General features: G+C 35.6%; 1 protein-coding gene and 1 long non-coding RNA gene across 2 annotated transcripts in view; one reads left to right on the top strand and one right to left on the bottom strand.

The window, feature by feature from the left end:
• Positions 1–27436, top strand: part of GALNT13 (polypeptide N-acetylgalactosaminyltransferase 13) — a 462400-nt gene that overhangs the window by 20624 nt on the left and 414340 nt on the right. The window contains 1 exon segment of the mRNA XM_032479456.1: positions 12175–12245. The gene's annotated coding sequence lies outside the window, so the exon portion shown is untranslated.
• LOC116663625 lies at positions 492–22595 on the bottom strand. The gene is made up of 3 exons (XR_004319861.1): positions 22363–22595; positions 21597–21758; positions 492–688 (listed from the first exon to the last, which is right to left on the bottom strand). It is a non-coding gene; the product is annotated as an uncharacterized LOC116663625 (long non-coding RNA).

The raw sequence follows: 27436 nt of genomic DNA on the forward strand, positions 1-27436 counted from the left end.
AAAACAAATTTAAACTGCTTTCTAAATTGCCAGTTCTTCACATAGGAACAGCATTGAGGTTTCTACTATATATTCTATTTTACAGGCTAAATGACCCCAAAACACACTGTGTGGGTGTGTATGTGTGTGTATGCATACATACATATAGCATAAATATAACATCTGTGTTAGCACACATATCAGTAATTAGCCAGAAAACAACTGGAAATCATTTTAATTGGAAGTAAGATAACTTGCATAGACAGAGGTAGAGACAAAGACAGAAAAGTAGATTACCATATAAACAGTTCACATTCTGATCAGTGTATGTTCGTATATATAATTTTGGATATTTACATTAAGGATGACAGATTATTGCGTTATACTTCCAGATTTTAGACTCTAGAATGGTCACATTTTCTGGTCATTTTATTGCTATGCAAGAAACTACCCAGAAATTTAGTGGCTTAGAAAAGCACTTTATTATAATCTCTCATAGTTCTGTGGGTTGACCATGCTCAGCTGGGAGATCCTCACTTGGGGTCTCTCATGCAGTTGCCATCAGGTGGTGGCTGGAACTGGAGTCTTCTAAAGGCTGAATGAACTGGTGTCCAGTGTGGTTTCTTTACTCTGATGCCTGTGTGCCCCTCAGCATGGCTGCTGTCTCCATTGGCAGAGTAGCCTGTACTTTTTACATGGCAGCTGAGGGCTCCAAGAGGCAGAAAACAGAAGATGCTAAATTAATGGCTACTCCTGGACTAGTACAGTATTGCTTCTATCATAAACTCTTAGTCAAAGGAGTCCTGAGTTCTGCTCAGATTCCAGGAATTAAAAAAAAAAAAAAGCTTAATCTCCTGATGGGGTATATGTGAATGTCAAGCTCACACTGCGGAAGAGCATGCTGAATGGGAGATGTTGTGGCCATTTTTCAAAAATACAACCTGCCACACCATGTATTTGGATGTTGTGGTGGAGTAAAGGTTGCACTTTATATACATTTTAACTTGTTCTCAGAAGAAGTAAATACAAATGTGATATATTTAAACAGTGGCATAAAACATGGAGAAAGCATGAATAGTGACCATAAAACATAATAGAAAACTAACTCACATCCTTTAACTAAAGTTCATTACATATTTACACTGCATTTCTAATTGGATTTCATGATTTTAAAGGTCCCAGTTCTAAATTTAGGTTTAAAGATGTTCAAAAGAATCTTCACTTAAAAAAAAAAAGAGCTAATATTTAACAATATTTAGTTTCTGGAAATTCATTTTTAGAGTGTAATATAATCTTTCCTGCTACTGATAAAGCAGTTCCATTACTTGGAATCTAATTTTAAAAATAATCCTTCATACAATTAAATATACCTAAACTACTATGTATTTTAGTGAAATACAAATTTTTCTATTTAAACCATTTTTAATGTAATGTAATATCCTAGATTTGAATTCTTTCCATTTCTTTCCTCCCTCTGCATTCCTTTAAATTTTTCTTCATTTTAAGAATTATTTGACATATGAACCCTAATACTTGGTAACATATATTCTGGTGAGTTGATTCTATTTCTCCATGACGGAGAAACATTTTCTTAATTCTTACCTGCAAATTCTCAGATAATTATATGTATCACTTAAAACGTTCAGTATATATTCAGAGTGGCCTAAAGAAATTAGTTCTTTATTTTTCCTTCACAAAATATGAAGTCTTGATATTGGTAGTTCAAGCCAGATAAGATGGCTCTGTAATGTCACCAGGGACTTTGGATTCTTGTAGTCACTCTAAGATACTCAAAATAGCTGCCAGAGTTTCAATCATGTCTACATATTCGGCAGGCAAAGGCCAACGAACATAAAAGAGCATATAGCATCTAAAAGAGGGGAGAACTGATATTGGGGAGGCACCTGGCTACTCCAGCCATGTCGCATCAAAAAATCACCTTCTATTAACTTTTTGAGAATTTCATGTTACTGCTTATTTGTGCCTTAATTTTGTCTATATAAGTCTCCAGCTCTTCTAATACTGAAGTTCTGCCTGATTTATAGCTTTCTGTTTGGTTCTTACATATGCGCAGTTGCCTTTTTTTCCCTCTGAGTTTTTCAACTGATATTCTTTCATTCTTTTTGAATTATGATATAGATATTTTTGTAGAAGATTTGTAAAATTAAGAAAATTATTGAAAAGTATGCTAATATCACTTATATTTTCACACATTCAGAGACCATAACTATTAACATTTTGCTGTACAATCTTCCAATCTTTCTGAATTTTATACATATATTTGTATATATGTAAATGCTTATGTGTATGTATATAGTTATTTACACAATTGCTACTTTATTCATATTATTTTAGAAAGTATATTGTTTTAAAAATATATATTGAAGATTTCTGCATATCAACAAATACTATTTGAGACATCAGTTTTGTGATTGCCTGGCATTCTATCATCTGCACAAACTTACTTAGTTGATCTCTGATTGTTAGACACTCTAGCAGCTTTCAAGGATTTACAGTCAAATATTACAAATGGCACTGATGAAGTTCTCTGAGCATAAATCTGCCTGAATCTCTAATTTGCTCTTAGCAAAACTTCATGGAGGTGGAATGAGTCAAAAGATAGGGAGATGTAAAGGTAGAGGTGAAATTTCTACAGAGACTAGAAAATAATGAAATGAAGGATACAAAGTAGGCCACGCTTTAGTGTGTGTGTGTGCTGAGAGTGGGCAGAGGTGAGTTAAGGAAACCTGTTTCAGCTTCCGTCTCCGAGGATGAAGGAACCACCATTTTTTCGTGTCTTGTCAGGTGGATAGGAGTAGGGGATGAAGGAGAAGGCATTCACTGTGCGTTACGAGAGAAGCTGGTGAATGTTTGGGACAGTCACTTTGCCAGTTCCTTGAACAGTCAATGGAAAAAAAGTGAAATAAGACAAAGAAAAGAAAGAATTGGCGTGAGAACCCACTTCAGTTAGGAGACAGGTCTTGACTTTTCCCCGACTGGGTGAATAGACAAGAGGGATGGATGATACAGTCTTCAGTTATGGAAAGCCACCATGTAGGCACTGTCTGCAAGGTAAACGCACTGTCACAAATCAAGGGGTGAAAGTGTTCAGGATCCTGGGTCAAGGCATGACCTACTGTTTGAACCATGGACCAGACCGGATATGGAAATACGCAGTGACTTAAGTTGGCTAATGGACTGCAGGAGAATTACATTTTAAAAGTGTACAGGATTCAAGAGGTCCTGATTTGTCATACTTTTCATAATATAAATTATCATAAGATTATTATCAAGTCATCTTTACAATAAAAAGTATGCAAGGAGTGAACTTAGGGTTCTTGAAGGCCAAATAAAACTGGGGAGGGAGGAAGAGAGAACATATTAGTGATGACTTTAGAAGTTATGGATTAATCAGCTTGCTTTGATATCCAGGAGATAGGGGAATAAATCAAAAAGACATTTGATTTTCATACACCTCAAAGAGCAGAACAAATAGAGGTAACAACCAGCATGGATTTGAAAGAAGTAAATCACTCTGAGTTCATTTAATTCTATTCTCTGACACAATGACAGGACTTAAATATGAGGGGAAGCAAAAGAGTTCATATATCTTCACTTGAGTAAGGTTTAGTTTTTTTTTTTAACTTTTTTTTTATTGAGTTACAGTCATTTTACAATGTTGTGTCAATTTCCAGTCTAGAGCACAATTTTTCAGTTACATGAACATACATATATTCATTGTCACGTTTTTTTTTTGCTGTGAGCTACCACAAGATCTTGCACACACTTCCTTGTGCTATACAGTATAATCTTGTTTATCTATTCTACATATGCCTGTCACTATCTACAAATTTCAAACTCCATGCTGTCCCTGCCCACCCTACTTCCCCTTGGCAACCACAAGTTTGTATTCTATGTCTATGAGTCTGTTTCTGTTTTGTATTTATGTTCTTTTTTTTTTTTTTTTTTTTAAGATTCCACATATGAGCGATCTCATATGGTATCTTCTTTCTCTTTCTGGCTTAATTCACTTAGAATGACATTCTCCAGGGACATCTACGTTGCTGCAAATGGCATTGTGTTGTTTTTATGGCTGCATAGTATTCCATTGTATAAATATACCACATCTTCTTTATCCATTCATCTGTTGATGGACATTTAGGCTGTCTCCATGTCTTGGATATTGTAAATAGTGCTGCTGTGAGCATTGAGGTGGAGGTGTCTTTTTGAAGCAGGGTTCCTTCTGGATATATGCCCAGGAGCAGGATTCCTGGGTCATATGGTAAGTCTATTCCTAGTCTTTTGAGGAATCTCCATACCCTTTTCCATAGTGGCTGCACCAAACTGCATTCCCACCAGCAGTGTAGAAAGGTTCCTTTTTCTCCACAGCCTCTCCAGCATTTGTTACTTGTGGACTTTTGAATGATGGCCATTCTGACTAGTGTGAATTGATATCTCATTGTAGTTTTGATTTGCATTTCTCTGATAATTAGTGATACTGAGCATTTTTTCATGTGCCTATTGATCATTTGTATTTCTTCCTTGGAGAATTGCTTGTTTAGGTCTTCTGCCCATAGTTTTCATCTCACATAACATTCTCATCCAGTAAAGAAAATGTAGTCTTTTTTTTTTTTTTTTTTTTAACTGAAGTATAGTCAGTTACAATGTGTCAATGTCTGGTGTACAGCACAATGTCCCAATCGTGTATATACATACATATAGAAAATGTAGTCCTGCAAAAAGGGAGGCTTGGTTTGTTATGTGTCATTGAATCAGTGACCTGCTAGGGCAGACCAACTGAGACTCCAGAAAGGTTGATTGGGTGCTTATGCTGAATAACATTTGTATTACTCTCCAGTATTTAATAATACAAAATATGGAATCTAAAGATGAGGCAAGTTGCTAAATCTGTGGGAATTTGAAGGAATTCAAAATATAGAAAGAAAGGTGGCTGAACTAACTTGAAGATTGATGAGAACCATCAATTAAAATGGCAATTTAAAAAATGGCATTGCCTAACGTAATAAAATGTAAATGGTAGTATCCAGTGTAAAAATGGCAATGTCTCGGCATTCTGACATGTTGCTGAAATGAGAAATGAGACTTGGTAGAGCTGTTTGAATTGTTCAGGAGGCTCTGTAGCGCTTCCTGTCTTTGCGTCACTCATCCTGCAGTAAGCAGTCCTCTTGTACGTTCTCAGTTACGAGACTGTAACACATCTTCATCTGTTTCCTTCCTTGGGTCCCATAAAGGGCCTGACTGTTGCTCTGTACGAAAATAGGAAGTAATTCTGCCAAAAGTAAATAATTATTTCACTAAAGCTACTCTGTTTCCATGCTTTTCCGTATCAACATATCCTTCCTTCCTTCCTTTATTTTTTCTTTCTTTCTATATTTGATAATTACTTGTAGATACAAAATAGTAAATAAATAATAGCATGTATGGGATACCAATCAGTGAAATGATTCTGCATCGTAATGATAAAAACAGATGTTGCCACAGAAATTCCTAAGTTAAAAAAAGAATCTTAAGAATCTAATTATAAAATTGTTTATGTTGTATTATTCTTTAAATAATGGTTTGAAAACAAAGACAGGATAGTTATACATGAAATACATTGTTTTAGGAATTAAGAGTGATTTTTTTAAATCTTTTTTCCTGAATTTAAAAAAAGTTGGTAATTTTGACTTAGAGAAATATATAAGGAAAATCCACTTACATTCACTTTCCAATGTAAGGAAAGTATGATGACAAATAAGATACTTCCATTGTCTTAAAATATCTTCTCAAAAACCATTTACTAATTACAATGGGGTAAATAGTAGCTTTAAGGACAGTTCGATAATTTCTTTTTCTTTAATTGCTGACAACTTGAATTTATTTATGAATATCATTTTGTTATTTAACTTTACATTGCTGAGTTCACTGACTATAATATCATTTGTATGACTTATTAAAAAACCCAAAGCTAGATTCCACATTTACTTTCATTCTTCCTTATCTTATGTATTTAATATAAATATATAAATGAATTATTTTAAAAATAGATATCTTTAATCTAATGTAATATATAAAATAGATAATAGCTTTGTTTTTATATAATCTATAAAATAGACAATATCTTTGATTTTTTATATGTCATATATAAAATTCAGGAGGAAAAAATATATATATGGATTTGTATTATTTCACTTGTCCAAAAACACTGGGCAATGATTCTGATTTATTTTTTAAATTAGTATTTTCTTGATTTAACAACACTTCATTGATTATCTCTTTGACTATTTTTCTGTGATCCCAGAATATCTCAATGAAAGTAAAACATTTGTTTCTTTCTATCAATTTTCTCTAATTTAAAATTTTCATATAATTTAAAACATAGAGAAAATTTCCAACTATTGTACTTAAGAACCCTGAATACTCTCTGTACAGATTCATTTGCGTTTTACCCCTTGTACTTTATTTCTACTTGCTCTCCCCATATATGTGTATATATATGTATTATATAATTATGTAATCATATGTGCTTATATATATATATATGTGTGTACATATATATAATTTTTCCCTGAATCCTTTGAGAACATGTTGCACACATCATGCTTCTTTACTTGAAGTACTTTAGGGTATATTTCTTCAGAATAAGGACGTTTTCCTCTATGTAGCCTCCGTACAATTGCGAAAATTATTTTATTGCTGATTCTATTTCACGTTTAGTGATTCGTCTGTTCAAATGATCTATTTCTTTTTGATTCAGTTTTGGTGGACTGTATGTTTCTTTTCTTCTAGGTTGTCCAATTTATTGCCATACAGTTGTTCATAGTCTTCTCTTACGATTTTCTTGTATTTCTGTGATGTTGGTTGTAATTTCTCCATTTTCATTTCTTATTTTGTTTATTTGTGTCCTTTCTCTTTTCTTCTTAGCAAGCAGAGGTTTATCAATTTTGTTTACTCTTTCCAAAAAAACAGCTCTTGGTTTGATTGATTTTTTTCTACTGTTTTTTAATTTCTATTTTATTTATTTCTTCCCTGATTTTTGTTATTTCTTTGCTTCTGCTGACTTTAGGTTTTGTTTGTTCTTCTTCTTTTTTTTTTTTTTTAATTCTTTTTAGGTGGTAGATTAGGTTGTTTATTCAAGATTGTTCTTTTTTGAGGAAGGTCTGTATTGCTATGAACTTCCCTCTTAGGACTGCTTTGCTACATCCCATAGATTTTGTGTGGTTGTGTTTTCATTGTCATTTGTCTCAAAGTATTTTTTATTTCTTCGATTTCATCACAGACCCACATTGGTTTTTTAGTAGTGTGTTGTTTAGTCTCCATGCAGTTGTTTTTTTCCCTCATTTGTTCTTCTGTGGTTGATTTCTAGTTTCATGCCATTGTGGTCAGAAAAGATGCTTGAAATAATTTCTAACCCCTTAAATTTGTTGAGGTTTCTTTTACGCCTGAGTGTGGTCTATCCTAGAGAATGTTCCATGAGCACTTGAGAAGAATGTATATTCTGTTCTTTGGGGATGTAATGTCCTAAAAATATCAACTAAGTCCAACTATTCTATTGTATCATTTAGTATCTCTATTGCCTTATTGATTTTCTGTCTGGAAGACCTGTCCAGTGATGTTAGTGGGGTGTTAAAGTCTCCTACTATTATTGTATTCCCATCAATTTCCCCCTTTATGTCTGTTAGTATTCGTTTTATATAGTTGGGTGCTCCTATATTGGGTGCATATAAATGAGTATAATGTCCTCATCTTGTACAGCTCCTTTGGTCATTGTATAGTGTCTTTCTTTATTTTTCTTTATGGCCTTTGTTTTAAAGTCTATTTTGTCTGATAAGAGTATTGCTACTCCCACTTTCTTGTCATTTCCATTTACATGAACTAACTTTTTCCACCCTATCACCTTCAATCTATGTGTGTCCTTCATCCTAAAGTGGATCTCTTGTAGGCAGCATATTGTAGGTTCTTGTTTTATTATCCAGTCTGCCATTCTGTCTTTTGATTGGAGCATTTGGTCTACTGACAAAAGTCCAGGACCAGATGGCTTCACTGGGGAATTCTGTCATACATACAAAGGAGAGCTCATACCGATCCTTCTCAAACTCTTCCAAAAGATTGAAGAGGAGGGCATACTCCCAAACTCATCCTATGAAGCCACCATCACCGTGATACCAAAGCCACACAAAGACACTACCAAAAAAGAAAACTATAGGCCGATATTGTTGATGAACATAGATGCAAAAATCCTCAACAAAATATTAGCAAACAGAATCCAAAAACACTTAAAAAAGATCATACACCATGATCAAGTTAGGTTCATCCCAGGGACACAAGGATGGTTCAACATATGCAAATCAATCAACTGTGATACACCATATCAACAAGAGAAAGGACAAAAATCATATGATCATCTCAATAGGTGCACAAAAAGCATTTGATAAAATTCAACACTTATTTATGATAAAAACGAACTAAAGTGGGTATAGAGGGAACATATCTCAACATAATAAAAGCTGTTTATGACAAATCTACAGCCTGCAGAATACTCAATGGTGAAAAGCTGAGAGCCTTCCCACTAAAATCTGGAATAAGACAAGGATGCCCACTCTCACCACTTCTGATATAATATTGGAAGTCATAGCAGTTAGACAAGAAAAAGAAATAAAAAGGATCAATTCAATTAAAAATAACATTTTAAACTAAATTCTGTTATAACTCAGTGTGTTTAGGGTGACACATGCATTTGGTTGTCATGTCTTTTAAGTATTCTTTAATTTGGAACATTTCCTGTTTTTTTTAATGACTTCGAATTTAAAAAATTCAGACAAGGTATTTTTAGACTTTCCTCTGTTTGGGTTGGCCTGGTATTTCCTAACGATTGATGCAGGTTACACATTTTTGGCAGACATGCCCCTGAAACGATGTGTCCTTCTCAAGTGCATTGTCCTTGGAGACTTGTCCTGTGTGTTTGTCCCAGTGATGATGTTGTCTTTGATCAGTTAGTTAAGGTCTCTGCCAAGTTTCTCCATTGAAAGGTACTATTTTCCCCATTATAATTAGTAAGTGATTTTTGAGAAGATACTTTAAGACTATGGAAATACCTTGCTTGTCATAATACTTCAACCTGCATGTGCTGATCCACAGGTATTTTCTGGACTAAATCAGTTAAGTATAATGTGCACTTAAAGGTGATGTTCTAACTCCATGAATCCATCTATATTTGTTAGTTGTATTCTACCCAAAGAGAAAATTTTCCCTTCTTCTTTATATAATTTATATATAACTTTATTTTTTATTTATTTATATTTTATATTCTTTACAATAACTATTTATTATGATTTTCCAGTTGTCCCAAATTGGACTTGTGAGTACTTCTTGAAGCTGGAGCCTATGTCCTTTCGACATATCTCCATCATTTTAAAATGCCTTACTCCTCCCCCAGAAAAAATGTCATCACCTTGAATTCCATATAAAGTCTCCTCCCTGTGTTCATATTCTAATATGTCAGGATAGTTTTTTCATATTTTCATAGTTTCAGTGAACTTTCTGAGAGTGAGTTTTATGTCACTCTTAGGACCTTTGTTTTTCTCTTTTCTCTTCCTCAGTTTCTGGACCCCTTAGATCTCTCTAAGACATATAGTGGGAGATTGAAAGCTAGCTCTGTTAGAAATTGGTGTTTAATTTTCTGTTTACAGGGAATCTGACATTTTTATTATTCTCCAACTCCCAGTTATGCTGAAGGCCTAGGATTTGTGTGTTTTTATTTGTTTTTGTTGGCTGTATTTTTTACAGTATTTGTGAAAAGTTTCAGATTTAGGTGGCTGCTGTTACCACAACTACCCCGAATTCCAGGTCCATGTTTTTAAAGCGTTCTACAAAACATATTGATATTTTACGTTATTTGCAAATAGGCCACGATCTAACCGGAATTCGTGGGCTGCATTGCTTTACCTTTAGTGTTCAGCATTCTCTTTATCCAGCTGTAGTTAAATTGAATGTTTTTTCTTTATCACTTTAATTACTTTATCAAATAGGATACTATCAATCCAGGAGGTATCTCTCTGAAAGATGTGTCCATCGTAATTGTAAAATCACGATTGAAGATGATTAAGACTTACTATGTGCCAATAAGTTGTGCTTTAAAATATCTCCCTTAGCTTTAAAAATTATCAAATATATATTTAAATACATGGAAATTGAAGCCCATGAAATATAAAAAATATACACACACACACACACACACACATACATATAGGTTAAAACAAGGTAACTGATAAGTAATAGCTGATTATAAGAATATAGACAAATGTACTCAGAAGCAGTCACTTCAACTGATGAAATAAGCTCTTTGAGCCTAATTAATATTATTCCTCCAGTTTCTCAGTAAAGAAGTCTGTTTGTGGTTGGGAGATAAGGGAGATTTAGATCAGGAGCAAAACACTCCAGGGCCTGAAAATTGCAGCGCAGAAGACAGTCTGCAAAAGTAGGAAATAGATGAGTGCAGGAGGCATGTCCCATCTGAGAGCAGCAGACGTTTCTCTGTTCTCTGGAAGCTGTGAGCCCAGCCTCAAGCTCTCTTTGCTTGTTCAAAAAGAGCTAGAAATTAGGCTGCGTATGAGAAATCTCTTGCTTTTGAATATTTTAAAATATTTTCAAAATCATGGTGTGTGATGTGGAAAAAAGAAGAAAAATAACACTGCATTAAGCCAGAGTTGGTTATTATCCCCCAGTTTGCAACCTCTGCTTTGGATACTGAGAAGAGACTCGTGGGTATTGTAGTAAGAAGAAACTGGGATTAGAAAAGTTGGCTCTGAGCTCAGGATCACTCCTTGTTAGCTGTGTCAAATTGGGCAAGTCGTGTGATTAGTGTTAACTTCAGTTCTCTTGCTGAGGAGGATGAGTATGCTTAAGTATGAAGACATACACAGATCTGCTAATTTTTATAATGTTATTTTATTGAAATTATATGTGAACATGTTTGTATTTTCTATTAAGTTCTAAGTTTTAAACTTAGAAAAGTGAAATTTATTGAAAAATATGTTTTCTTAGGAATTTGCTGATTTACTTTTGACATTTGACTATAAATTTGCTAACTGTATCTAGTTTGCTCTTATTCAAGAGGCTCTCTGTTGAGGATTTTAGTGACATAATTCGTTCCTGTGCCACGTAGAGGGTAGTGCCATCCTGTTGTCTTTCACACACTAGAGGAAGATAAATTAGATGTTCAACTCAGAATGCCTGTTCTGCTTGTTGAACTGTTGATGGGGTGAGCTGGTATTTCTGCTTAGTCCTGTAAAGAACCAAATGTCTGGGCAGAAATTCTGCCGGTCGCTAAGAACTAACGTTCCTCTAAAGACGCTTGCTACTTAATTTTTATTTGTATTGTCCATTATGCGTTCGATCTGTCTGAAACAACATGTTGTACTGTGAAGGGTTACTTTAATTATCAGTAGGTCATGTTTTGTTTTGTTTCATCTGAACAGTTCTTTTATAAAACAGTATACCCAGAAGCATAAAATTCACTTAAGTTGAAACAATTTGTGCTTTGAAATTACTATGCTCTTCCCAACACCTCTCCTCTAAAACAAATAAATGAATGAAGTCTAATTAAATAACCTTCTCCTTATAATTGGCTTTTTGAAAAAAAAAATGAATTTGTCTTTTTTTGTGAAATGTGCAAGTGGCATGCCTGCATTTTTCTCAGTGCAAGGTTTTCAGTTAGAATTGAAATGCAATTACAAAGTGAATTGGTGCAGTCCTCTGGATAAATCAAGCAAAATTCTCCTCTGACTCAGTGATCTTCATATATCAGACAAAGGTATTATTTTAAAAACTTGAATTATTTACTAACCACCTAAAATCTCCAACTAGATTTACTTATAAATGTCTCATATTTTTTAATTGTTTTTATGTTGTTCTACCATGTTCTGGGGGCACTAGGTTTCTTGCATTTTATATGAACCCCATGTGCAGGCTCATCTTAAGAGGGTCCTCCTTGACTGATACATAGAATATTTGCATATAGTTGGGGATATTTGTGTTCATCAGCCTATTATAATTTGCTAGATGTATACTCTACATTTTGCAAAACCTATTTCAGTATGTTCAAGTGTGTAGTATCTAAGTGTGTGTTGGTCTGAATTAGTTTTTCTGTGACCTTGGCAAATTGTTTACTCTTTTGCATTTTTTTTCTTTTCACAGATGCATTTTGTAGGAGTATTCTGAGGATGAATGTTTGCAAATCATTTTGAAATTGCCAAGTGCCACATACAGTAAGTAATACGTATTTTTATTTTTCCACTCAATAGCAGTCATGCTGAATATGGCAGACAGTCATAAAAGAATACATTTCTATTTACAGTTCTTGATATTTATGAATACTGAGGAAAATGTGTATAAAAGATAAAAATTTGGGCTATTCTCTGGTCTGAATTAAATTGTATAACTTCAAGATTTCTAGTGACTGATTTTACCATTATTCTATATACATATCTCGTACATAATTTTATCACTTACTGAGTTTTTTTCCCTTTTAATCGTAAGTTGAGAAGCATGAAGAAAAAAACTGATGTTATTAGGCAGTCTTGCTATGGAAATTTTAAAAAGGAATATTGAATTAAACATTAAGATTTGCTGAGGATTAAGATTTGCTGTGTAGGAGATAGTTTATATATTTTGCCTTAATTCTCCCTCAAATATTTTAAGATCACTATTTTTATTCACATTCTATAAATGAGAGAACAGAGAACCCAGAAGTTTTTATTACTCACTCAGTATCTATTTAAAGTGATGACCTGGGTTTTGATCAAAACATACGACTTTTCAGAAAATATAAGAGCCTGAGTATTTAAGAGTACAAACTTGTTCTAATTATTTCTTTGGGTTTTTGTTTTGCTTAAGCAGTGTCATGGAAATGGTGCAGCTTTTTGTTGTTGTTGTTGTTGGCTACCGTGTCACTGCTTCCATTTCAAATGATGCTTCTGATGCCTCACTTAGACTGCTTTAAACTGGCAGGAAATAAGTGAAAATGTGAATTCTGGAAGAAAGTCTATAAATCACCTAAATTATTCTTTGATAAAAAGTTCCTAGAGTTCTGGAGTTCTCTAAAAGTCTTCCTTCATTCATTAAAGAAACACAATTAAATGCTCTCATATTACTATTTTAGAGTTGGAAGGAACCATAGAATCACAGAGTCCTAGCCTCCACGTGCTCAGATTCTTTGTTTGATGCAGTAGGGTAATCTGGAGGATGATTCTAAATGAAAATTTCCAAAAAATGTGGAGGCAGTGATGACAGTATTGATGTTTGTACATTGTCTCCCAGTGTAAGTACTTTTAAAAAGGCAGCATAGTGTAGTGTTTTAAGAATTTTGACTCTGAATTCAGACCAGCTGGGTTTAAATTCTGGATTTATCATTTATTAGCTATATGACTTTTAATAAATTACTTAATGTCTCTTAAAAATGGATCTAAGATTAGGAATGACCAAATTTGTGGTGAGTTAATACATGTAAACTACAGTACAGGTCCAGCTACATAGTTAATGCTTGGTAAATGTTCATGGTTGTTAAACTGGAATTGATTCATGTGGATATTTTACTTCAAGTATGTATGTTAATAAGCATTACAACTTCATGATTACATTATATCAAGTACACAACAAAGGTACTCAGCGAGTACTGTCGATTGACATGCTCAAAAAGAAACAAAACTTCAGCCTTCTTCATACACAGATCAAGATGCTTTTAGTACTTTTCCTTCTTTGAACTTTTAGTGAAGAAACAAACCATTCAGACAGACAGCACTTACATCCTATGTGCTGACTGCACACCTAGCCTGCAAGTGTGTTTGTGTGCTGTTTTGAGGAAAGAGGGGCCAGTCATGTGCTTATGTAGTCTGAAATGCTTGTTTTCAAGGAGACCAGGCAAACTTACAGATACAGAATAAAGAGAATTGTTAAAATGACTGTCAGAAAATTGGGGGAATAGTCTCATCTAATGTTCTGTTAATTCATGGAAGTTAAAGGGATGTGGACAAAAAAACAGTATGTATTTATTAAGTATCTACTGTATCACATGCACTTTACATTCAACATCTCAGTTAATTAATCTAAGCAATAATATCATGAGGTGGATAAGTTATTATCTCCATTTTTCATATGAGGAAGATGCACCACAGAAAGCTTAAATTTATTATCCATGGGAACAAAGCTTGAGGGTGATCTAATTCTTTTTTGTACTGAAGTATAAGTGACATAAACACTATTATTTTCAGATGTACAACATAAAAAGTCAACGTTTGTGTATACTGCAGAATGGTCACCACAGTAAGTGTAGTTAACATCTGTCAACATACATCCTTACAGAATATTTTTTTCTTGTGATGAGGGCTTTCAAGATTTACTCTCTTAGTGACTTTCAAATATCAGCACAATATTATTAATTATAATCACCATGCTGTACATCATACCCGCATGACATTTATTTTGTAACTGGAGGTTTATACCTTTTGACCCCTATCACCCATTGTGCCCACCCCCACTCTCTCCTCTGGCAACCACCAGTCTGTTCTCTTTATGAGTGTGGGGGTTTTGTTTGTTTTTAAATCCCACGTATAGGTGAGCTCATAGGGCATTTGTCTTGCACTGTCTGACTTAGTTCACTTAGCATAATGCCCTCAGGGTCTGTACATGTTGTTGCACATGGCAAGAATTCATTCTTTTTTATGGTCGAGTTGTATTCTGTATTCTGGTGTGTGTGTGTGTTTGTGTATCACAATTAGAAAGATATGGTATGCTATATATATTCATATATATATCTCACATTTTTATCCAATAACCCATCAGTGGACACTTAGGTTGTTTCCATATCTTGGCTATGGTAAAAGATGCTGCAATGAAAAGGGGGGTGCATACATCTTTTTGAGTTAGTGTTTTTGTTTTTTAAAATAAATACCCAGAAATGGAATTGCCAGATCCTATGGTAGTTGTAATTTTTTGAGGAGCTTCTATACTGTTTTCCACACCACCAACATTGAGCAAGGGTTCCCTTTTCTCCACATCCTCGCCAACATTTGTTGTTTCTTGTCTTTTTGGTAATAGCCATTCTGACTGATACAAGGTGATATCTCATTGTGGTTTTGATGTGCATTTCCCTGGTGATTAGTGATGTTAAGCATTTTTTCATGTATCTGTTGACCATAAGTGTATTTTTTGAAAAATGTCTGTTCAGATCTTCCACTCATTTTCTTTTTAGAGGTTGATCTAATTCTAAAACTTCTTTAACCTCTTAACCTGGATGTTAAGCCTTGAAATTCAGTGGCTTATCTAACTTTCTTTTATTTGCGTAAAAATCTTACTCCCAAACCTCAGCTCATAGATATTAATTCTTTAATAAGTAAGTAGTTGATGAGTGAATTTCAGCTCAACAAATGACAGTTGCCTTATATTAAGTGTTGATAGGACCACGCAGCAACTCAAAACTAATTGCCTTGAAAAAGTGCTCTTTGAATAAAGAAAACTTGAAAAATTAAAAAGTTCCTTCCCTAGGGCCAGAGACCATACCTTATGCTTCTATTAATCTTACTTCTCAAAATGTGAAGTGACTGATCACACCTTCTTCTTGCAGTTTTTCAGTCACTTCATGCAGGGCAGAGAGGTTTGGATTGAAAAGTCCAGCCTGACTTCATCATTCGCCTTCCTATTCATCATTTTCCGGTGTGTCAGAGTTCAGGGACACTCCTTACAAGTGGTCAGCGGCACTGGGACTTGCCCTCTCCACCCTTTGGTCAACTTCCTCTTCCATTTCAGTCATCCACTAATCCCAACTCCTTTACACATCACTTCTTGAAACAAGCCATTAGTAACGTTTTACCGGAGGGGTATTTTCAAACTTACTAGTATACAAAGTACTGCTGCTGTAAGTATGAATTTGGCCAGTTCTTTGGTGTTCTCTCACTACTCTTGGTTTTGAGCTCAAAGAACACATAGAGTGCTTCTACTTTCGATTTCCAGAGTTGGACTTTGAAGACAAAGCGAGTGATTACATTTAGTGATTCTGTTTCATTTATTTGAAGAAAAAGTCACATGGTCCTGTGATATGAGAGGCACGGTGATAGTTCAGTACTAGAGCAAGTGAGAGGGAGAGACAAAAAAATGACTTTCAAGAAACTTCTGTCTTCAGTTTGAGGAAATAAGATGTGCCCAGGCATAAATAAGGCTGAGGATGTGGTGTCAGGGTGTGGGATCATCAGAATAATCTAACTTAGTCAAATTAATAAAGCCATTTCAAATTATTTGAGAAATAATAAAAAAAGGTCATCTATATACACATAAATACATGTATATGAAAATAAAGCATTAGAAGAGATTTAGGAAAGGAGATACAATTATGAACTGCATTGGTGCAAGATTTCATCATTGAGATTACATCTGTGCTAGATCTTTATGCAGGTGGACAGTGTTAACAGAAGTCAAGGAAATGGCATATCCAGGTTTAGCAGAGAAAAGGCATACTTTACACTCAGTGAATGGTAAATTAACTCGTTTGACAAGAGTAAGTTTCTTGTCTTGGACTAAGGACGTAACACTGGAAAATAAGGCTGGAGCTGGTTTGTAGGTAATACTGATAATCAAAATAAGAAATCTGAATTTAATTAATAGGGAATGGAAAAAAAAAACCAGAATATTTTGTAAGGCCAATCCTGTAAACAGAAAATTTCTTATTTGAATATTAGTCTGGTGTTGTCTTCACAATGGATTCCAGTTCTAGACAAGAAGAACAATTTTTAGGAAAATGTAGCAGAGTAAGAATGAAGGGATGAGGGTAAAACCCAGGTCGTAGCAGTGGGAATGGAGAGAAAGGAACAGATGTGGGTGGGATTTTTGAAGAAAGTAGGGTCAGGGAATAATAATAGTAATTAACACTTGTGTAGCATTTACTGCATACTAGGCTCTGTTTTAAATGATTTACATTTACTTAAGCTTCCAACAACCATGAGTGGTAGATGCTAATGTCATGCTACTTTGCATAATAGAAACTAAGGCACAATTTAACTAAGAATTTAAATTGTCCCAGGTCAAGAACTGGAAAATAGCCATGCTGACACTTGAATCCCATTCAGTCAAGCTCCAGAGTATCTCTAGTTAACCACTGTACATCACTCCTCTGAAAAATAACTGAGATTTCCAGGTTGACTGAACTGGAAAATGATGTTAACAGTAGAGACAGATTTTTTTTTTAGAGTTTTTTTTTTTTTTTTAAGAGTGTACCCCTTTGTTAGTTAAGTCTTCAGTAGGGAGAAAAATCTTCTGACCTTTAGGGAGAACTATCCCTTTGTTTAGTGATGAATCTTATTGTACATATTCACTTCCATGCTGGGCAACAGGAACAGTGTAATTTATGATATTGCTCAATTATAAATTAGAATAGTAAATATGTCATCTTAATGTGATCTGTCTTCCTTCCTTAGCAGAACTTCAAATGAAACAAGGATAGAGTGCTAAATTAAAGCTTTAATATCTTGGGTCCATGAAAGACCAATATTTTAGACTTAGTTTGCCTATGATACTAAACAATAGTTTTGACAAGGGAAAACCTAACACCCAGCATAGGGGGTATCTCTCTTTTTCTGCATTAGGGAAGTAGCACAACGTGATACTTAAGAGCAGGGCTCCAGACCCAGACTGATAACGCTGGTTCTGATCTTAAGACGAGGCCTCCTTAGCTGTGTGACTCGTGTCAGTTACTTCAGCGCTCTCTGCCAGTCTCCTCACCTCTGTAATGTGACCATAATAGTACTGTGTCTTCTGAATATTGTAAAGCTCAGTGAGATATGATACTTTACAGTGGCTCCTAACACAGTAAATTCTCAATAGATGTTAGTTGTGCTATTTGAACTTTATCTCATGTACAGTTGGCCCTTGAACAACATGGGAGTGAAGTTAGGGGTGCCCACCCACCCTGGAGTTGAAAATCTGCTTACTGTTACCTCTGCCTTAAAAATATAGTACATTAGATTGAAAAACAGATTTTTAGTCTGATTTTGCTGGGATTTTTTCCGATAACTGGGTTTTGAATTTCGTCAGATGCTTCCTCTGTATCTATCGAGATTATCAAGTGATTTTTCTTTTTCCTTTGTTCATCTAGCAATTTATATTGATGGGATGTTTTTCAGCTTCAGATTCCAGCGGCAGACCTGCTGCTTCCTTGTCCTTAGTGTGGGGCCTAGAGTGCCAGAGGGTTTTTCTCAGTGTTTATTCTCTGCCCTCCTAGGTTTGCATCACAGAGGAAGCCTCTTGTCACATTCTGGTTCCACCCCAGTGCTAGGGTGCTTGTTACTTGGTGCTCTGCTCTTGGTGGGGTCAGGAAGGTTATGGGTTCTTTTGCTCCTGTCTGTCTGTCTATCTATTGAGGAGTAGTCAATTTTCAATGTGGTGTGAATTTCTAGTGTACGGCATAGTTATTCAGTTATACATACATGTATATATATGTATATATATATAATGTTCCTGTTCACATTCTTTTTCATTATAGGCCATTACAAGGTATTTAATATAGTGCCCTGTGCTATACAGTAGGACTTTGTTGTTTCTCTATTTTGTATATAGTAGTTTGTATCTATGAGCTTAATTGTAGACTGTGCTGTTGCACCTGGGCCACAGCTGGGGGGTGGGGTTCAGTATTCCTGCTCATTCCTTCCAAGGGGCTCAAACTCTTCCTTTACTCTGTGGGGTTCTCTGCTGGGAGAAAACGTCCTGCGCTTGCCCCAGTGATAGCCAGTCTCTGCTTTGTGTCAGTGTAAGATTCTGGGGCCAAGAGTTTACCTGCCCCACTCCCCCACAGGGCCAGGTGACTTGTTTTCTGCCTCTTTCCCAGGGACTCTGGATCCTTTCCAGGGCCTTTGGGAGTATGAGGGTTTTCTATCCTAAAAGGCTAAATTTTGCTTTGTGTTAAAGAAGAATTTGGGGAATTGGAAAGGGCTTTGTATCTTTGTGACACCAGAGTGCTCTCTCCGGTTTCTGGCCCTGACCCTAATCCTTCTGCTGAGCTGCCAGAAACTGCCTGGAAAAAAAAAAAAAAAAGAGCTTATGAATGAGTGTCTCTCCCTTTGTGTCTGGGGGATCGCAGGGTGTCTATCCTGTCCTGTCCACCCATTCTGGCCTTTGAGTATTTGTTACCATTTCAGCTGTTTCCTTCTTACCATTGTAAAATGAGCACCCAGCCCTCTCATGTTCTGTCGAAGGTGAAATGGTTGCTGTGTCCCGTCTCCCCTCAGAGTGGCTGTGACCCTTTGAAATTTAGTTAATCTCTTTGCCTTGTGACCCCAGGTCTCTGATGAGCTCAAGAAAAGTTATTATTTTATAGATTATCTGGCCTTTTCTCATTGTTAGGATGAAAGCGATATTCTCTGGTGGCTTTTGATCTTCTATGTGGTAGCAAAACCACAAAATGTTTTTCGTATCTATTTTGACCCCGCTTTTTAAGTTTTCCAAAGTGAGATGAGTTTTTTCCTCCTCATGTTGCCTCGTCTGCATTTATCAGAGCCAGGGCTCCTGAACCAGTGCCAGCTTTAGCAGTCTTTCCACACAGAAGGAGTCGCTGCTGTCACGGTTCTGTGAGCATTGAGGCTCAGTGGATTATGTATAACAAAGTGTCATTGGTTTAAACCGGGTAGAGTTCAGGTTTTCTCCTGCGTGAAGGAGTCTGGTCAGTGGCCTTGTGGGGCTAGAGCTGGAGTGCTTCAGCCAGTAGGGAATCTAGTTTCTTTACATAGTTCAGCTCCAACACTACAGCCATGTGACTTCACCCTCAGAACTTACCCAGTGGCTAAGCTGACTCTGGGAGCCCAGCCATCATATTTGGGTTTTGTGCAACAGGAATGAAAAATAAAATGCAGTGACAGACGGGCCTGCTACCAGCTGGTTTAGCCCCCGTTTAAAGATTCCCTGGAAACTTCACTCAGTAATTCCTACCTAACCATCATTACTCTTTGTTGTAAAATACCTGTTATATACAATGCTTCAGTTGCACACACAACTCCTCTGAATGTGTCCCTCGCAAAGAAGGAAAACTAAATATTGGGTAGGCTCTTAGTGGACTCAGTCACAATTACAGGATGCAGACTACATTTAAGTAATCTGATTTCTGAGGCAGGATAATGTGGCTTAAAACACACAGGTTCTGTCATCAAACAGAGCTGGGTTCCTGATCTCAGCTCTGCAGATTACTAGTTGTGTGACCTTGAGCAAGGATTCTTTATTTATTTATTTATTTTTTAATTTAAGTACTGTCATTTTACAGTGTTGTATTAATTTCTGGTGTACAGCATAGTGATTCGGTTATGCATATATATTCCTTTTCATATTTTTCTTATTCTTTCATATTCCTTTTCATATTCTTATACAAGGTATTGAACTGGTTCTACTTTCTCAGCCGTAAGGGCATGATAATAACTACTGGAAGCATTTTTGTGAGGACTGGATATGATAATGTACACAAAGGGTCTGTGAGGACTGGATATGATAATGTATGCAAAGGGTCTGTCCCATAGGAGGAGATTAATATAGTATGTGTTCTTTCTGCTACCTTGTATTAACATAAATTCAGTTATTTAAGGGAGGACAGAGTCTATTCATGCCTTAATATTGATTGAGAAGGGGAGAGAGGCAATTTACCTGTTTCTCTTGGGTAAAGCTTTATGTTTTAGATTGATTTGAGACTCTCAATTTCTACCCTTTAAAAATACCATTTTTATACTTTGAACCACACTGAAACAGTGCTCAAAATTTAGGTTTGTGATAGTAACACTTTAATGTAATGTAAAGAAACAGATAAGAGGAGTTCTAGTTTGAATTTTTCCATTAGAAGTTATGAAACTTGTGAAAGTCATCATAACCCTCTGGACCTCAGTTTTGTCAGCTGACAACCAGTCAGGTGGACGAACTGACCTCTACCATCTATTTGACAGCTTTAACTCACCGTTGTATGTATTTTAATGTGCCCCAGACAGATTTTCTTGTCAAAAGAAATTTCCGAAAGACCAGCAAATAACTAATAAAGACTTATTTATTCAAACCGAAGTTGATTTTTTTTACAGGAACTGGCTTTGTTGAGAGGTTTTGCCCATCCTGACATGAAACAATAGATATTCATTAAGCAACATGGTGTTGTATGTTAGAAAACTGGCTTCAAATTCTGGTTGCAAAGATTGCTGGCTTAGACAGAGTGTGTTGTTTTGGGCCAGTCACTTAAATTCTATGGGCCTTAGATTACTCATATATAAATTGGGCAATATGTATTAAATTGATGGTGAATAACAACTGAAATAAGAACAGTGCAGAAGTACTTTTAAAACCTATACACGTTTAGTGCTAAGCTCTTTGGATGGTCCAATGGGTAAAGTGCAGAAAATGCCCTTTCTCTCCAGTATGGATATTGTATAGTAGTTTTATAGGTGAAATACAGTAAAATAAAGCTACTAAGGATCTCTGTTTTAAAAGTGTGTGTTCAATTTTGCCAGTCTATTTTTCTGTCCAGATTATTTTGTATGAAGCTGTGGGTCTGGTGCACCCCACAGAGACCAGACCAGCAAGGCATATCTGTGACTCTGTGTATGAAATCTTACCTTGAGGGAAATTTCCAGATGTGATCTTTCTCTGCATCTGAAACATTTTACTTGCAATCCAGTGAGGCTGAAACAAATAGCAAATCATTTGCAGTATGGGGCTGTTAGGGCTGTCTGCTCTTCTCAATTTGCCCGCTTGAATTGACAGTTAAGGCTCCTTCTCTGTAAATAGCAAGTTATTAGTAAAAGCATGGTTGCCATATGGCAGAATAGTCTCTATTGTTAAACTGGTTAAATGCAACAGCAATGCCCAGTCTTTAAGATATTATGTTCTGGGATAAAACCCTAGAGATTATTTTTGTTTTCAAACATATTTCAAGCGTGCATAGCCTCTGGTTCTATCAGTGTATGTATATTTATTTATCTTGTTAATACCTTCTAAAATTCTAGAAGTATGCCATATGTATATTAAAGTGTGCAAAGTGCACTAATATGAAATATACAGATTGATGGATTTTTACATAGTTATGGACTTGTGTTACTACCACCCAGATCAAGATACAGAACATTTCTAATCACCAGGAAGTTATCCTTACATCTCTTCCCCATTAATAACCTTTTGGTTTTTAATATTTAAAACTTTTTTTGCTTTATGATAATGAACTTCTAAAAAGGTAAGAAGTATTTTGAAGGGCAATTCTGATCTCTTAACAATTTTTGGAAGTATTAATAATTGTTTCAAAAATAAAAACCTCCAAACAATGCTGAGTAATGCAATAAACTATAGTAATACTGTTGCAAGCAATAAACTTCATTATACACTCACTGAATTGAAACAGAGGTGCAGTGTGGAAACCTCGTGACATTTTATCCAAATCTCCCACCTGCAGACCAAAAAATAGAGCCACCACACAGGCTGGTACGTGTTCCATTGGTCACGTTGCCAGGCAACCTCAGTCAGTATCAGAGACACCCAGTTGAGCAGCAGAGTCAAACTAGAAGGTATCTTGGAAACAGTAGGGCCCAGCTGAAAAAAAAAGGGAGGAGGGAAGAAGAGAGAGAAAAGAGTATCACTTCAGTGTTTATCCATGTGGTAGTCGTGACCACAAGCAGTTTTTCCCCTAGTAGCATGCATCTAGCTCAGAGCACAATTCTTTGGGTTTCTTCTTCCTTCACTGGGATTTCCTCCTTTGCTGTGTCTGCAGGTATGAGGGCAAAGGTTTGGCAAGATGCAGCATCATTACTTTTTAGGAGAGAAGGGTGTTACGGATCATTTCCAGCACATTCAAACCATGGTAACTAAGAGATCACTGAGATTTGTATCATACAGTATTGCATTTGCTTCATTTGTACTTAAAAATTAATCTGATTTTTAAGTTGATATACTTTCTTAAAAAATGGAAAGTACAAAATAAAATACCTACCATCTGAAGTTAACCTGTTTCATGAAAGGCATACAAGAATAGAGAGGGAAGCGTGCCTAAGTCCCTCTGGACGAGCATCAGAGGAGATGATCTATAACAGGCAAGCAGGATGAGAATCTGGGATGACAACTTCAGCTGAGCCCTTCACTCTGAGATGCAACTTTTATGTGTTTTTCCAGAGAGATGTCTTCCATTCTTCAGTTTGGTATAAACCCTTTTCTGCTGTCCTGTGCTCTAACTCCACACTACTCTCTTTTCTTCCTTCTTAGCAGATGACATACAGAGAAAACAGCATCCATGAACTACGAGGTTCCTGCTAATTTACTGTCCATGACTCCTTTTGTTCCTCCCTTCCGATGCTTCTCCCTCCATGAGCCAGTGCCATCATGTATGCTCTGCATCTCACCTGTGCGTGTTCCAAGAGCCCTAAATCAAATGAGTATTTTCTTTCTCTTCTGTATCTTCAGTCTTCTCGCTCTCCGCTGATCTCCTCCCCATTGGCATTAAACACCTCAAAGTATCTTTCCCCTTAAAAACAAACATGCACCTGTGCATAGATCCTCCCTTTATTCCAAGTCTACTTTCAACTACACAGTAGCTCTTCTCTCCGCTCACAGCGAAATGTTTCCAAGAATTGCCTACATTCTCTGCCTCAAAATTGCATCCTCCACTTCAGACCTCAACACACTGAGGCTTGCTTTCTCTGTTTATCTGAAGATGTTCTTTCTTAGGCCACTGAAGTCAGTCTTGGGACTATACATAGACTATACGTTTTTTGTTTTTTGTTTTTTTTTGATCTCTTAGCATGGTTTTGTACCATTAATCATGCCCTCTCTTTTTAAATATTCCTTCTATTGTTACCAGTAACACTGCACCCTCCTGATTTTCTCTTCCCTTCATAGCCCTTCCCTAATCTCATTTGTGGGCTTATCTTCCTTTCAAATTGGACTCTGTGGGATTCTTTGTGGCAGTTTCTCTGGCTTTAATTAACATTGCTTTCCCAACTTCCTCATCTTTACCTCTCTTAAAATTCAATTCCTATATTCACCTGCCTTCTGGGCAGTGTCACTTTATGTCTCAAAATCGTCAAAGTCTGCCAGCAAATTTATTAGTACTTCTAATTATTTTCTATAAAAATATATCTAAGTAAAGTGATGGGATGCATTAGGAACAAAATAAAAACAATGAAATTTGGTACTCTTATCAATGGCCCTGCTCTTAACAGGTCTTTGATTTCATCTGGAAATACTATATTTTAAGCTCTAGGAGGTAAGATGTCCCAAGCATCTAGCATAGAGTTGAGAGCATTTAGGTACTTAAATTTTCCAAATAAGGAAAACAAATAGCCTATATTTGAATAAATCTTAAATGCTTTTTTCTTTAAGCTGTATTAACAAATTATTTTGCTCATAACAGTATTGATCATAGTAATAGCAATGACTAACATGTACTGAGTAGTTACTGTGTGCCTATTCTTCTGACTCTCATTTTATGTGCATAATCTTTACCATGACCCTGTAAGTAGGGATGGCTCTTACTGCCCTTTTATTAACCTGGGAACAGCTAGACTTAACTGGGCAAATTCACCTCTCTGGTATCTCTAAATGAGAGGATAGGGGAGATGGGACTTGAATCAAAGACTGTCTGATACCCCTAACCATGCTACTTGTTGCTGAATTTTTAGAAGAAACACTGTATATTTCCGGCTGTTTCATGCAAGTGACTGTTCTGGTATTTTTGCTATTATTTAGCCTCTTCAGTGTCTTATTAGTAGTGGCATGTGACTACAAGTACAGTCTTTCTTAGGCATCCTCAATTGTCATTTTGGTTTTGGTTGGAATAAAGAAGGAACTTAGAACATGCATTCAGGATTTGGGTGAAAGGAAAGGAGCTTCTGTAAAATGGCAGGTGGAGATTATGGAGAAATATTAGGATGGCCAAGAGATACGGAGTTTTCATTGAGGAGGAAGAAAATATGGGAAAGCTGGGGAAAGACTAGGAAAAACATTTGACGTGTTGAAAAATAACTGAGAAGTCGATACTATAGAGACAATTGCAAATTGAAATGAAAAATCCTGGATAGGTGATTTTTGTAACTGGAAAAAGAGGAGAATATGGAAAAGAAATGAGATGAATAAAAACAGGAATATAAGAAACATGATGAAGAGAAACATGATTTAACTATGACTAGAGAGAAATACAACTTAATAAAATGAGAGGAGTGAGAATAACCAGGAATTAAAAATGGCATAAAGAAAAAAAAAATCCCATGCATCAGTTTAATAGGTTTCATTGATTAAGATTGCTGCCTTTGTATGTATCTGCCGGAAATGTGAGGCAAAAAGAAAAATAAAATGTTGATTGCTGTTCTGCTGGGATGGATCTGAATGGATGTGGGATATCTGAGAATTTTTATACTGATGATGGTTTTTGCAGGAGAGGAATCAGACCAGCATTTTCTTGCTCAGTTTGAACACTGTTTCATTCTACAGAAATTAATAGATATGAGATGTTGGAATGGAGCACAGCTACTGATTTGTTCAGATGTCAGTCAGTGGTTGGAATTATTTACTCTGCTTATCAAAATCAAAAGAAGATATTATAACCATTCAGCCACATAAATAATGGAGCTTTTCCTTGGACTAAACAGATGTTATTGATCACGAAGCTTTATACTCTTGCTGTTTGAGCTACACAGCTCTAAAACCGTTGCAGAAAATTTATGAGCTGTTTGCTTTTAGAATTGAACCTTGACTCAAAAATAAGCTGTAATAAGAAAAACTTCCTCTTGATAACATTGTTTCGCACTGCTACAGTGTAAACGATAGAGATCTCATTTCTAGAAAGGAAATTGAATAATTGAGGTGAATTTGAATAGGGTAATAATCACTTCTCTCCTGCCCCCACCATAGTCCCCATTGCTAATTTCTGATGAATAATACTGAAAGAAAAATTGTTTCCAGAAGTTGATTTAATTGTCAGTGACAGGCTCAAAGTGATAAATGGACATACATATTTTTTATTTTTGGTCCCCCAAAGTAATATTATTTAATTATTGCATTAAAATGATAATTAAGTTCACTTAAGATAGTATTTTTAAATTAGACATTTAAAAACAGACTGGATAGGTTATATTAGTTGGGTACTACATCTTGGCTTTTTTTCTTTTGGTCTCTGAATAAAAATAAATGCTAGGGTGCTTGCTTTTAACGGGGAGGTTTTTTTTGCTCATGGTAGTTTGATTTTTGAATCTAATCATTTTTGGCATTATCTCAGTGATGATTTTTTTCTCAAATTACGGTATACCATTGAGAGGAGACTTTTTCTATAGCAGCAATCACTGTAGTTCTCTGGTATTTCAATTAGCATGCCACTTTAATCTCAAGCATACAGAAGAGAAGAACATTTTGGGGTTGGAGTAGGTATGTCTTCAGTATATTACAATTTCCTTACATAAGTGGAATATAAAATTCATTTTTGTTGTTTCTTTTGTAAAAATGTAGCTGGATTTGATGAAATATAGTATGCAACAGTGAGAGTGATTAGAATTGAGTAGTCTTCCCCAGCTTCAATACTTGCTTTTAAATACTGGTCCTGGTGGTTTTAAGAGGGTATTTATTTGGAAGAAAGGCCACAAATGCAAACAGGAAAAAAGTAGTGCCTGAATCTTGGGTGAGACTCCATCCAGGTTTGCAAATTTAGCCACTTTTAAAAAAGGAACGTGGAGCTTTAATTAATATGACATGTAGGGGTGAACTTTTATCTTTCCAAAGTGACATAGACTCTGTAATACTGGAGACTAGTAGAAGAGAGAAATTGGGAAACACAATACTTATATCAAGCTTTATTTTTAACAGGAGCTTCTGCTCTCCTTTTCTTTCTCATTTACTATGTTTTGTGAATAACTTTTTTGTTTGTTTTATGAATCACTTTTGACACCCTTTGGGTCTGTTACTCTCCATTGGTTATACTTTATCATAACTGTACGTGCCCATGTACTCCCACATGCGTATGCACAAATACCACGTAACTCAGAATTTTATTCTCTGTCACTATGATTGGTGGTTTTCTTATTTACTTCAAAATAAAACATATATTTCCCCATCATTAAGACAATAGACACTATTTCTGAATAATTTGGAAATTAGCAAACGTAGTAAGAGGAATGCCAAAAAAAATTCACACATTCCCACCTATTTGCAATACTTCATATGAATGAGGTAAAAAGAAAAACAAGTTGACATCATAGTGCATAAACAAGTGAGTATCTTGATTTGTTTAATTTTATATGATCATATTAGCTTTTCTCTGTTATTACAAAATTTGATAAGTTTCTACTAGCTGCATAATATGCTGTCAGTTAGCTTTGTATCTATTTTGAACTCTTTAATAATTAATGCTGTCATAACATAGTGCATAAAGCCTTTTCTTTAATAGGGTGTTATAACAGGAGAGTTTTGCAGTAGAGAAATTGCT

The sequence above is a fragment of the Camelus ferus genome, chromosome 5 (assembly GCF_009834535.1).
Source record: "Camelus ferus isolate YT-003-E chromosome 5, BCGSAC_Cfer_1.0, whole genome shotgun sequence".
Classification (NCBI taxonomy): domain Eukaryota; kingdom Metazoa; phylum Chordata; class Mammalia; order Artiodactyla; family Camelidae; genus Camelus; species Camelus ferus.